Here is a 13,597-nt window from a genome sequence, read left to right on the forward strand (position 1 = left end):
AAACAAAGCAAGTGTCGGATAACTCGAATTCTAGCAGAGGCAGTGGAAAACAGTACAACAGAGGGAGGGACAATCACAATCAGCGTCCTTTTTACCCAAAGGGGTGGTAGATGGAATGGCTACCAAGGACCTCCCGCGTATCCCCCCCTATACATATGGTCCACCCATGATGGGGGGGACCTTTTCCACAGTGGATACCACCTCCACAAGAATTTGATTACAACTACCAAACCCCACCACCTTTTTTAGGGGCACGCCAGGGACCACGAAGGGGTAGGAACAGAGGTGGATACAACGTCCATTGGTCCACACCAGAGACCGAGACCCCTCGAGTGTCAACCAGGAGCATGACCAACAACATGCCCCCCAACCATCAACGAGTCGGAAGTAAACCTAGTGGTAAATCTTACCGACTTGGCCCTTACACCGATACAGAGCAAGGTCCTTGAGAGAGGACTAGGCTTTGTACCCACAAACCGGTTTGACAAATGTAAGATTCTCACTGAAATTACTGAGTTCATTCGCAAACTGAAATTGAAAGTGTTCTTCAGTAACCAACCCACCACAGAGGTGAATAGAAAGGACACAGGACTTCGCAATAAATCTACCTTTGTACCCCCTGACTCCACACTTCCTGTGGAAATCCTTGCCTTTGAGAAAGCCGTGATGGGAGAAATACAGGATATCTCAACAGTGAACGATAACACCTTTCAGAATACGTCAAAGGAGGAAAAGGAGGCAATACGCCAATTATCTATGAACCAGGGTATCACAATCAAACCCGCAGACAAGGGGGGAGCGATTGTGTTACAGACAATTATGACAACGAATGTAGGAAACTCCTAGATGATCGTAGGAACTATGGTATCCTACAGGAAGATCCAACTGAATCAATCAGGATCAGAATCGTCACTATGGTGGAAGAAGCACTAGCTAATGATTGGATCTCTAATAAAGAGGCTGAATTTCTGGTCAATAGAAGCCTCAGGATCCCTTATTTTTATACTATACCTAAGATCCATAAAAACCTGGGGTCCCCCCCCCGGTAGACCCATTGTTTCCGGGGTCAATTCCATTTTGGAACCACTGTCCAGGTTCGCGGATGCCTTTCTTCGCTCCTTGGTTCGAGCCACCAGCACCTATTTACGAGACACCAAGAATGTCTTGCAAGTGCTGATATTGCCCATGTGGTCTTGAATATATGGGGATGACCACCAGACCAATCAAGATATGTGTAGGATCGCAGCAATGTCAGATGTGGGAGAAGTACTACTAAGATGTCCAGCCACTACATATCCAGTGGACATGGCATTGACGATTTGCAGTGGACAGTGATTGAGCAACTGGGCGGTGAACATGGCCTCCTTGAAAAAGAACAGCGTTGGGTTTTCCGTCTTGGGACCCACATCTGTGGACTAAATGACGAAATACTATGGAATCAATTCCATTTGTGATTTTCAGACTACCAACTCTGCACGTATCAGCAATGATTTCCTGATCTATGCAGCCTTCTCCTTTCTTTCCCCTGTCCTGGAGAGTTGTGCCTGTCTTATGATCCGCTCCCGTGTTGTATGTATCAGTATTCAACTCTAGGTGTCACTGTGCCCAATCCTGGTTCCCTATAAACTAAGGCTGATGTTCATGGCCACCGACAACATCGGGTGCGGCTATTTCTCCAAATAACACTCTTGAGCGTACATTTTTTTACCTTATAGCTTCAGATTATGCTTATACCCAGTTGATTTGAACATGCGTATATGCAATTCGAGTTTCCTTCGGCGTTAAACTACTTTTTTCACCGAAGCGGAATCCGTTTATTTAGATGCCACTTTCTGGGTATTTGTTCTGCTGACTATTGCACGCAGGCAATTTTATCAGACGCCTTAGAAATTTTGTCCCTGGTATTTAACAATACGATCTGTGTCCCGGTGCACTTACACTTTGACCCGACCGGCCTACTTCCGGTTCCGGGTCTTCGTACGCAGAGCTAGCGGGTCAACACGCAACGGTGTAATCACCGACTTTCGCGCGCTTACCATGATTGAAGTGAGTATTTAAACCCGCTCCCTCCCGCTCAGTATGATCAACGGAGCCGACCGGGGAGGTTTATTTGGCAGGACATTGTTCCAGGGAGTTGTAAGTACGGCACAGCCGGCACCTGTAGGGATTGCCTACCTCGGACCATTTCAACGTCACTCTCGTGACCGACTGGAAATATTCTTTCTCCCTTTTTTCCTACCATATAGATAGCCGATTTAGCACTTCCACCACTCGGTCCACGAGCTCATGAGGTTATTTACTCTCTTTACAGCAAGTATGTTCTTTTTTTGACATGTTCCCACTAGCATGGATAACCATTGTTTTTGGGTATTTTAGGATCATAGGAACTCAGTTCCTTTCTGAATAGAGCGTGTGTTTTATGTTACATGTATGTTCTTTCTAATGTTGATGTCCATTTGTCACACAGTATCTTCACCACAGACCACGTGATAACGTTATGGATAGCGTTAAGAGGAGATTATTATATCACTTCTTTTTCAGATCACTATTTGCACACGATGGATTGATCATCTACCTACGTGAAATATGTCTTTTATCTCCCCTTTTATGTTTGTTTTTCTAGGTCAATGGACCATGTAAGACCTATCTAGGCATTACTAACCTTAGGAGGTTATTTACTTTCTATTTCATTTATTCATTCATTATTTTTTATTTTTACACATCACAGTGAGTTTTAGGAAGGGATCCTTAAGGTCCTGAAGAAGAAGCATGGGGAAGCTTCGAAACATGTCGGCACCACTAGGAGGCACAGCTCATTGAGGCACACTCCCTACTCCCCCTCACCTTTTTACTAATACCAGCTCAAACGGTATAATAAACTTCTTTTGACCAAAGAGCCAGGTATTTTTTAATTCACGTTTCCATCCACTCCTGACCCTTCCTCTCACACCCTCGCATCACACATAGTCGTCTCAGTAATAACAGTGCTCCCACGCAGACGTAGGTCGTAGCACGCCCCGTCCCGTAGAGGGGCGGGAAGACCCCTATGATGAAGCATGACACCAAGGGCCCTTTTGGTGTGTGAGGGGTATTTAAACAACTGATGTGTATTCTCCACGACTGTCGTATTGCAGTGGAGCCTATGGAAGTTTTCAGGGAAGAGTATTTGCTGTGGGGATCAGGATAGTGCCTACTATTCACCTCAAGGGAAGAGTCTTGCTCATCATTCCCCCACAGCAGTGGACTGGGTTGCTCCTGTGCCCCTTATGACAATTTTATCTTGACTGCTGTATGATTAGCTCGCATTTACTTAACTCTTTAGCACGGATTGTAGGCGGTGGGGAACAACGGTTAGCTTCGCTTGCATGTATACAGGTTAAAATATTCTTCCCGGTCTATTTATCAATCACACTGTAAGCTTGTTTGATTGTTGACCACATCAATCCTAGGTGCCCGTTGGTTTCTATTTGGGTGGTAACACTGTGGGCCCCCTAAGGTTCATTAATGGGAAAAAACGCACCTGTACTGTTAAACAGCTCCGTACTCCAGCAAAACCCCACTCCCCTCAACCTCAATTGATAAAATGCTACAGAGGGCTATAGGTGTGGTAACAGAAATAAAACTCACTGAAAGGTGTCTGTCATTAACTCCTTCGCTGCTAGGCCTTTCCCCCCCCCCCATGCTAAGCCTTTTTTTGGCTATTTGGGGTAGTTCGTGCTTAGGCCCCTGTAACTTTTTGACCACATAAGGTATCCACGCCAAATTTACGTCCTTTTCTTCCATAATGGTAATTCTAAAGGTACCCAGGGTTTGTGGATTCCCCTGGAGGGGACCCAGAAATTATTCAAAATATAGCTAAATTTTGTTTTTGGGGGGGGGAAAAGGGCTACAGATGAATGTCTTTTTTCCTGCAAAGGATATCAACCAAGGTGTAGTGCTGAAATCACAATTTTCCCAGCTTTCAGGGTCAAGCAGACTTGTCCGAAAACCAAAATCTTTTACACAGGTTTGACATTTTTCTGGGACATAGCCTATTCTGGCTATTTTCTTGTGATTTCAAGCACCTTTCAGTTAATGGTAGAAATGGGTATGAAAGCAATAATGGATCCTGGAAAACTATACATTTTAGAAAAGTAGACAATTCTGAATTCAGCAAGGGGTCTTTTGTGTAGATCCTTCAAGGTTTCTTTATAGAAACTCAGTTTAATATAGAAACAATTGAAAATTAGTTGAAAAAAACAGCCATTTGTGTCAATGTTTTCAACTGTAACTTCTAAGTAGGACAGCTGTTTGAAAGCAATATACCGTTACATCCGCTGGACCTTTCTGGTTGTGGCGATATATAGGACTTGTAGGTTTACCAAGAACCCAACGATGCCAGAGCCAATAACTGAGCAGTGTCTTGTAATGGGTTTTTATTATGTGCCGGGAATATAGCAATTTGGGAAAATATATACATGGAAAGATCGGTATGAAAGACACCAATGTATTTCTGAAATTGAAACAAAATATTGAGTTTAGAAACAGTAGGTATTTGCACATTTCCGAAATTGTGAGCAACCATACTAGCATGAGAATTATAGGTCATTTTTCAAAAAGACTTTTTACACATTGTCTTTCAGTTGGAAGACAGAAATGCATCGAAACTCAATAGGTAATAACAGTTGCTCTACAGTTCTGTGGTACCCTAAATCTACCGATAAAAATGGTACCTCACTTGTGTGGGTAGGCCTAGTACCGCGACAGGAAACTGCCCAAAACGCAATGTGGACACCACATTGTCACAGTGAAAACTGACCTTTTTTTTGCAAAGTGCCTAGACACCCAGGGAAACCCAGGATGGTGTCACTTGACTGGCTCTCACCAGGTTCAGATACCCAGAATCCCTTGCAAACCTAACTTTGTAAAAAAAAAATCCTCACATTTGTGGTGGAAAGTTCTGGAATCTGTGTGGATCCACAAAATTCCACCAACCCCGCAATCCCCAAAGTCTTCCGAAGAAAATGGTACCCCACTTGTGTGGGTGGGCCTAGTGCCCGCGACAGGAAACAGCCCAAACTCAACGTGGGGGATACTAGGCAAGCACACATATGCACTAATACCACACAAACTTCATTGATGGGGGAGGGGGGGGGGAGATTTTAGCTGCCAGGTAGATATCCAAAGCTTGACACCCCAGACAAGCCCACAATGCTAAGGAACCAAGATCCTACCAGTCTCTGGGGCACCAGTTGGGCCAACAATCATACTCACGAGAGACAAAATCATCATCATGACGCCTGCATCAAGTCTAGGTGTACAGCAGACAAGACCGCACTACACACGGCATCAAGGAATGTTAATTGTGAGGTTGGGAACAACAACCATTCACTCACAATGCGGAGCATAAACAAATGTTTAACAGGGGCGAGAGTAGAGAAGCACTGTTTCCAATGGGTAGGACAGAAGTAATAATCCAGCCTACTATAAATCGACCTCCAGCCTCATCCCCCTACGTGATCATTTTGACAGGGGTACCAGAACTTAACACCCAGAGGGAGTCACAGCTGGACCTCCGGAATAAAAGCCTGTTTTGGTTGGCAAGGCATAGACAGTTCCCCTACGACCGGGCAGGGGAAATGCTAATGGCCCGTAGAAATGGTTGGGTGGGAAACAGCCAAAAAAACACCACAAGGGGACTGTGTGATCATCAATTTTAAAAACACTCACACCGTATGCAGGCTATTAAGCCAGAAACGCACACTGAGGTTGGGGCCCTTCCACTGGACTATTTCTACTCCCACTGCTATATACCAGATAGGGTCAATACCATCCTAGATCCTGGTAGGCAGTCAATAGAACAGCAGAATACTAGCCACAGGTATTCTTTTAGACCCTTGTTCTACAACTTACCCTGGAAAAAACAGATTTAGGGTTCTGGAAGAAGTGGATTGACAAGTAGTGAGAATGGGAACAGGTTAGGGAACGAGAACCTCTAGGTCCCCTGGACACTCAGTGGAGCTCGCTTACGGCCAACCAAGACAGTCCATTAGCCGTGGGGTAGGGTTGGATCTAAAGGACCTGGTTGTATTAACACAACAGGTGACCACAGGTGCAGTAGGGTTAAAGGAAGATTTCCTTGGAACCCCCGCCCCCATAATTCCAGCTCCTCTAAACACCAATGCCTCGAGGGCAGAACAACCCATTAGAACACTTTGTAACCCCCCCCCCCCCTCGGCCCCAATAGGGGGCACTTAAACCCCTGACATTCACGTTTGATGTTTCTAATGACATGCACTATACAGGGAGCAAGCTGAAGGTCCTATCTTGGAATGTTGCCGGCCTTAAAAGTAAATTGTCTTGCTCGGACTGAGGGCTTTTTGTTGACCAATATGACATCTGCACGTTCCAGGAAACATGGCACAGGATGACTCTAAGGGAGGAGTTTGTATCATTTAAAATTCCAGGCACCTCGAGGGGCAGGGGTAGACCGTCTGGGGGTTTATGTATCTGGGTTGGCTCACACTTGGGCTGTAAAGCTACCCAGCTGACCTCCTCGTCTAATGATATTCAATGTGTAGCACTTCGTTTCCCCACAAAACTGAAACTGTTTTTCATTAACATCTATTCCTGACCTGCAAGTCTGAGCAAGGAATCCCCGACCTTCGACCATTTGAACCTTTTTATTCCTACAGTCCCCCCAAATAGGAGGTTGATTGTTGGGGGAGATTTTAATTGTCAATTTGAGCCCCTCGGCGATATCACTGACACAATCCATCCAAGGAAGTTCGTCCTCCGGATATTTGACAGCTGAATTTCTGATAACAAAAGATGAGTACATAATAGAGCCCTTCCTGGATGATATCCAACCATTCCTGGCAAGGAAATTATCAGTTTAGATTTGATACCCCGCCGCTCCGTGTCTTCTCCTGTAAACGGAGAAACACGGCCTTGCGAGGGTGCCCCGCCTGCAACTGTAAGGAAGAGTCAGCTACATGTGTTTTTTTCTGCCCAGGCTACAAGGCAGCGCTGTGCCATACAGCTGTGCAGGAATTTAGGGTTTGTGCACTGTCAGGAGGCATTTAGAGTTCTAAAGTTTGACGCCCATAATCCCATTGTTTTTGCTGTTTCTCGACTTTTAATTTCAATGTGGCGCAGGCACTGGACCTTTCTAAAATGTGTTACAACAGTCGCAAACGCACACACTGCTTTTATCTGTTAATAGCTTAATCTAATTTGTTTAACCTTTTTAATGTCTCGCACTCTAATTTTAGAGATGCAATACACTTTACTCCTTTGTATGTGTAACTTTTTATCCACCAAGTGGCTTGTGATACGATTCCCTTGGATCCACCATTTTATGATCTCTGTAAAGCACCTTAATGCCGTCTAAAACTACATTTCTGTAGCCACCAATGATTGGACCTATTTTGTGTTCGCTTCTCCCGGTTATTTTTATTGTAATGCATTTATATCGCACATGCACTTTAATGAGGCTGCTGGATTTGGACGTGTGTCATTGTAGATTGTCTCTATGGAAAATTAAGATGATGCACATACACTTTTCTTAGATGGATAGATTCCTTTTTATTAGGTCTCGCCTGACCCAGCGTATGCGCTGGTCTGGCGAGACTTATTGAGAGGGCTCCAAAAAGTGCTACCAGGCCAACCTAGAGCTACAGTGCATGTGTGCGGGCGCACGCGCCGCGCTTTACCGCGATTACTTTCACTTTCGCGGCCGCTTTGCATAGCCAATAGGTCTCGCTTTTGGGACCTTATAAGTATTTAGTTATGCAACTGTTGCATGGCTAAACACTTATAAGGTCCCAAAGGCGAGACCTATTGGCTATGCCAATGCTTGTTACTATTATTTAATGAAATGTGATGTACTGTAAACATACTTTTATGGTCTTAATGACCAAAAACGTTTTTCTGAACTGAAAAGGGGCAGTATATTGTTCTGTTACTAGTGGTATAGTGCGGGAAAGTAATAGCAAAATCTTGAAAAATTAAATGAAAGAGGGAAATCTAATTAATTGATGCAATAGCAATATTCTGTGTTTATAGGAGTTCTGATAACTTTTGGGACTAGAGCCCCGGCTGCACCATTCTAATCATGACCCTATTGCCTGTAAGTCAACTGCACGTGTGACGGCCGGTTTAGTAGTAAAATATTGCATTATTTGGTGTTTAGAGGGGTGTCTATGGCTTTGGTCCCCAGTGTCACTGTGCCTGCTGCACCACTGAAATCATGACCATAGTGTCTGCAAGGTAACTAAACTTGTGACTGCTTACTTAGTAGTTAAATATAGCAATATTTGGTATTTAGAGGAGCTCTGACAACTTTTGGCCCTGGTGCGAGTGCACCTGCAGCACTATTGAAATATTGGCCCTAGTGCCTGCTAGATTACTGCACTTGTGACTGCCTGTTTAGTAGTAAAGTTAACCAATTTTCTGCGTTTATTGGGGTCCCTAGAGCTTTTGGCCCTAATGCCACTGCACCTGCTGCACCATTAAAATCAAGCTCCTTTTAACTGCAATTGTGTGCCTGTATAGTAGTAAAATATAGCAATATTAGGTGTTTTTCGAGGAGGTCATGACAAATTTTGGGCCCTGTGCCACACTGCACCTCCTGTACCATTCAAATCATGACCCGGTTATCTGCAAGGTAACTGCACTTGTGACTGCCTGTTTAGTAGTAAAATATAGCAGTATTAAGTGTTTAGTGGGGGTACCTAGAGTTTTAGGTCATTGTGCTACTGCACCTGCTGTACCATTCAAATCATGACCCTATTGTCTGCTCGATAAATGCACTTGTCATTGTCTTGTTTAGTAGTACAATTTAGCAACAATCTGGGTTTAGTGGGGTCCCTAGAGCTTTTTGCCCCATTGCCACTGCACCTGACACACTGATCAAATCAAGCCACTTTTAACTGCAAGGTAATTGCATTTGGGACTGCCTGTTTAGTAATCAAATAGAGGAATAGTATGCGTTTAGAGTTCTGACAACTTTTGGGCCCAGCGCTCCAGCACCTGCTACACCTTTCAAATCATGGCCCTAGTACCTGCTAGATAACTTGTCTACAAGGTAACTGCACTTGTAGTTGCTTGTTTGGGAATAATATATAGCTAGCTATTTTAGGTGTTTAGTGGTGTGTCTGGAGCTTTTGGCCACGGTGCCCCTGCACCTGCTACACTATTGAAATCATTACCTTAGCGCTTGCTAGATAACTGCACTTGTGACTGCCTGTTTGGTTTTAAATTTTAGCAATAATCTGGGTTTAATAGGGTCGCTAGAGTTTTTGGCCCCAGCGCCACTGCACCTGCTGCACCATTCAAATCAAGTACCTATTAACGGCAATTGTGATTACCTGTTTAGTAGATAAATATAGCAATATTTGCTCTGACAACCTTTGGGTTCGGTGCTACAGCACCTGCTGCACCATTTAAATCATGACCCTGTTGTCCGCAAGGTAACCACACTTGTGGCTGTCTGATAAGTAGTCAAATATAGCATAGCTCTTGTATATTAACTTTATTTTTAACGTGCATTGATGACATTTAGAATTTGATCATAATGACAAAATACATTAAGTTGAAAAAATAATCAACCCGATAATACCTACAAAGTGCAAAGAAAGGTACTGAGGCATGAACAGGAAATGCAACAAACCTAAGGCTAAAGCATCTGCTTTCCACAACTAAGTAATAAAAAGCAAGCATTCCAACATACTATTAGAAGCTGTCTTCCTTTTCCGTGGGGAGAGATTGTATCTTGACAGTGACTGGGGCTTAAACACTGAATAGCTTTAGTAGAAGTATTGTAAATGTGTGCAGCCAGGGGAAGTTAACAAAAAAAAGCTCCAGACAAAAGTGAGTTAACACAGTAATTCGGTGATTGTAACTGACAAGAGCCACCTTTTAAGATATTAAATACAAGAGATTTCAAAAGCACAGAGCAAGCACTGTGCAGCCGAATCCTAATAAAGGAAAGGTATGCTTTAAGGAACTTGAAGGGTAACTAATATGGCTGTAGTTTACTCCCTTACACTAGTCCAATGTTAAGCAATTAAATGAGAAAATAGTTTTTTACACTTCATTTTAATTCAGAATTCATAAGAAGAACATTGACAATTCTGAATAAACATTGCGTTCATAGAGAAACATGCCTGAACTATTCATTGTGTAGCCACATCCGCTGCAGTGTGTACCAAGGTGGAGTAGTGCTCTATGGCAGCTGCCAAGCGAGCGGTGAACCCCACACCACAAGCCATTAAGTACTCAATGTAAACATTCCCGAAACCACCTCTTCAAACACTTAAAGAGTCGCTTTGGGCACTATTGTGCGTACAGCACATTCTAATCTAAAAGCAAACAAGTACCTAGACACACAAGCATGTTTTCAAATGTCAGGGTCAAATGTTTCAGAATTACCAAATTCAAAAGATAAAAATATAGCTGCTCTAATTGCACTGCTACCGTATTTTCTAGTGTTAATGGACTTTATCTACTTCTGACTATTTTGATGAAAAAACAAAGCTATTCTGCGGCGCTGTGCAAATCTTTCAGGGGCATAATAAGAGCATGCCATCTGATAACGCAGCCTTGTGATTCTTAAATGCAGGAGACTAATTGAAGAGGTTAGATTTTTCACCTAACCTTGCATCAAAGTAATAGATTAAACTAGCTGTCACTTAAGCACTTCAATAGTTACTGGCCAGGTACTACATGGGGAACGTCTATAATACTACAGAGTTTCCTCCAGGTAGGTTTTTCCGTCCAACCAATATGATCACTAGGTCTAATACGATGCATCTACTACCAACATCAAGGGACACCAATTCAGACAGCAGATAAACTAGCCTCTGTACAATATGAACACGAACAGCTGCAGCTTCTGTAAAACAAGCAGCTTTAATAACAAGCACTGGCAATGCCAAAAGGTCTAGCTTTAAAAGAATGGTGTATGGTAATATGAGTCATTACAAGCAGATACAATGGGAATGTTTATATATTTTTGTGGAAGCAAGAACTGAAAAATACTATTGTAGGTAAATTGTCAGGTGACTGTTGAATTGTCAAGCCAGGCCTAAAACTCAATGTAGGTTAATGACTGACCTCCTCCCATTTGTGCTGCTGGCAGAGAAAACAAATTATCTAGTTATATAAGAACTTCAATATCATTACTATGTCATGAGTGTGCCCATGAAAGTTTAATCTCAGGCAGCTGGAGAGATAAAACAAAATGATCACAGCAGTGTGGAGAGCTCTACCGTGAGGAAGCACACAACTTCTGACCAATCAAAACATGTACTCCTTCGCCCACTCACTACATGTGAGCCAAGTCAAAGCCCTTCTCCCGGTGATTCTTACATACTTTCCTGGCAAGAGCTGTGCTGTCAAGCCAGACCATAAAAAGCCTGCAAAGGCTCCCTGAGGAACTTTGCACCATTTGGTGAAACGGTAGTAGAGATATTCTCCCCAGTACTTGAATAAATCTGAACAATCTGTGCACAAGAGTTTTTTTTTTTTCCACAAAATGTAGCATTACTCATTAAGACTTTTAGGTTTGTTTATTCACATTTTATTCTAGCCCCTAAAACTACTCACCTCCAAAAACATCTGGAACCACAGAAAAACCTTTTTATAGCTACTAAAGAAAATATTAATATTCCTGAAAATCATATTTTGCAAACTTACACTTACCAATAAACAATTAATAGCCTAACATTCAGACTAATGTGATCTCTTTTGTAGCTTAACACTACTTCTATTTGAAACAACATTATAAAGAGTTTGAATTTTAAAAAAATGCACTGTACACAGTTCTCCAATCTTGATCAATGGAAATATGTTCTCCTTTGGCTCTCGGCCAGTACAGCACATAAGGCCAACACAGTATGTCCCCAATGTGGCATTCAGCCATTACATTAATAGATCAAAGAAGGGGCCTGTTGGGGCTGAGAGGACCAACTGCGAAGCCATCATCTGCCAGAGGATAGAAATTGAGAGTAGTGTGTACATTGTGCTCAACGATCACACTTTAACAGAAGAACGAATATAAACCAGTCCCACACACAGTACCACGGCAGGGCTACCAGATAAGCTAATAAAGCATAAGGACAGCAAAGAGAATGGCGAGTTTCTTAGTAGCCAAGAGTTTGTTAGGAAGATAAATTTAATGTGACATTTATTCGAGTGGTCAGTCGCAAGGAGTCCCAAATGTACACAGGAGGAGTATTTCATTAGAGCAATTTATTTGACCAGCTCAGTTTAAAAACTGCCCAGAACTGCAAATGTGGAACTTCCCCAGGCAAGAAACTTCCAACTTCAGCACAACCACGATTCTTGAGGGCAGAACTTAGACCCAGTATACAGGGCTGCATTAAAAAAAAAAAAAAAAAAAAAAAATCAGATGCACTTGGTGACAGTGTTAACTTGAAACTAGGGATTTATTTACAATTCCAAAATGATAGCGCGGCTACCCTTTCTAGACTCCGATTGACATGAGAAGCATTCCATCAATTTCATCACTGGCTTAATGGACCGAGAAACTAACTGTACAATATTAAACAAGCAGAAAAGTTTATAATTTGTCTCCTGGAACGATGGTTTTGGCCTAAAGGTTGAGAACAATATATCAATGTAAGATTTCAGGTTGTAAGCCTTTGAATCACAATTATTATATTTATGGCAATTAAGCTTCTGATCAGTTTGAGCCTACCTTGAAACAAAACATTTAAGGTTTGTGTTAAATTATTTGTCTTACCAGAAATCAGTTAGCTTATTATTGTATTTGTTTACTACGCAGTAGTCTTTATAACATATTAACAGATGTTACATTACACTTGCTCAGAAAGTGCGTGGTCAACAATTTAAGGGTATGTATGAGGAAATCTTTGTAACCAAAAGTATCATATGATCTAAGCATTCCCTAAAGAATAAACATTTGTATTTATAAAGTTACTAAACTTTAAAAAGCTACAACCGGGAGCAAACTCCAAAGATTGGCTTTAAACGGTTCATGTCTCCGGGTTATTTCGGAATTTTAAAGCACATAAGGTCACAGTAGGATTTCATGTGAACGGTTAGCTGAGAAACTTTAACAGGAGTCACTTTTCAGTCAGCCTGAAGGATTAGAGCGCGACTAATGTCCTATCTCGTAACAGACGGACAGACGAGAAGGCTGATGAAAAATGAACTGTTTTCCTTATGTCCGAAAGGATTTGAGCGGCTACATTTTGGATCTGGTGGAGCACGTAGGAAAGCCTAGCTTCAGTGCCCAAACTATACAATTTGTAAAATGTTTGCTGGCAAGCAATTCGGGAGACGAAAAAAAGAGCACATAAAAATCCATTATTGACAGAGCCACAGTATGAAACAAAGCCACAGAGCACTCAGACAAGTGTACCATGGTGCCCTTGTTTTTCCACAATTAAAACATTTCATACTAACACCATAACTTCTGACAGAAGATAAGAGGATGACATGATGGTTGAAGTTAGACTAGCAAGTCACCCCATGGATCCTAGAATTGATTTTTAAGTAACTTGCAAACTTACTGGTGCCAGATTGAAAGGTAATATGAATTGTTGATTCAAGTGTAAACACCAATCCT

The sequence above is a fragment of the Triturus cristatus genome, chromosome 10 (assembly GCF_964204655.1).
Source record: "Triturus cristatus chromosome 10, aTriCri1.1, whole genome shotgun sequence".
Lineage (NCBI taxonomy): Eukaryota > Metazoa > Chordata > Amphibia > Caudata > Salamandridae > Triturus > Triturus cristatus.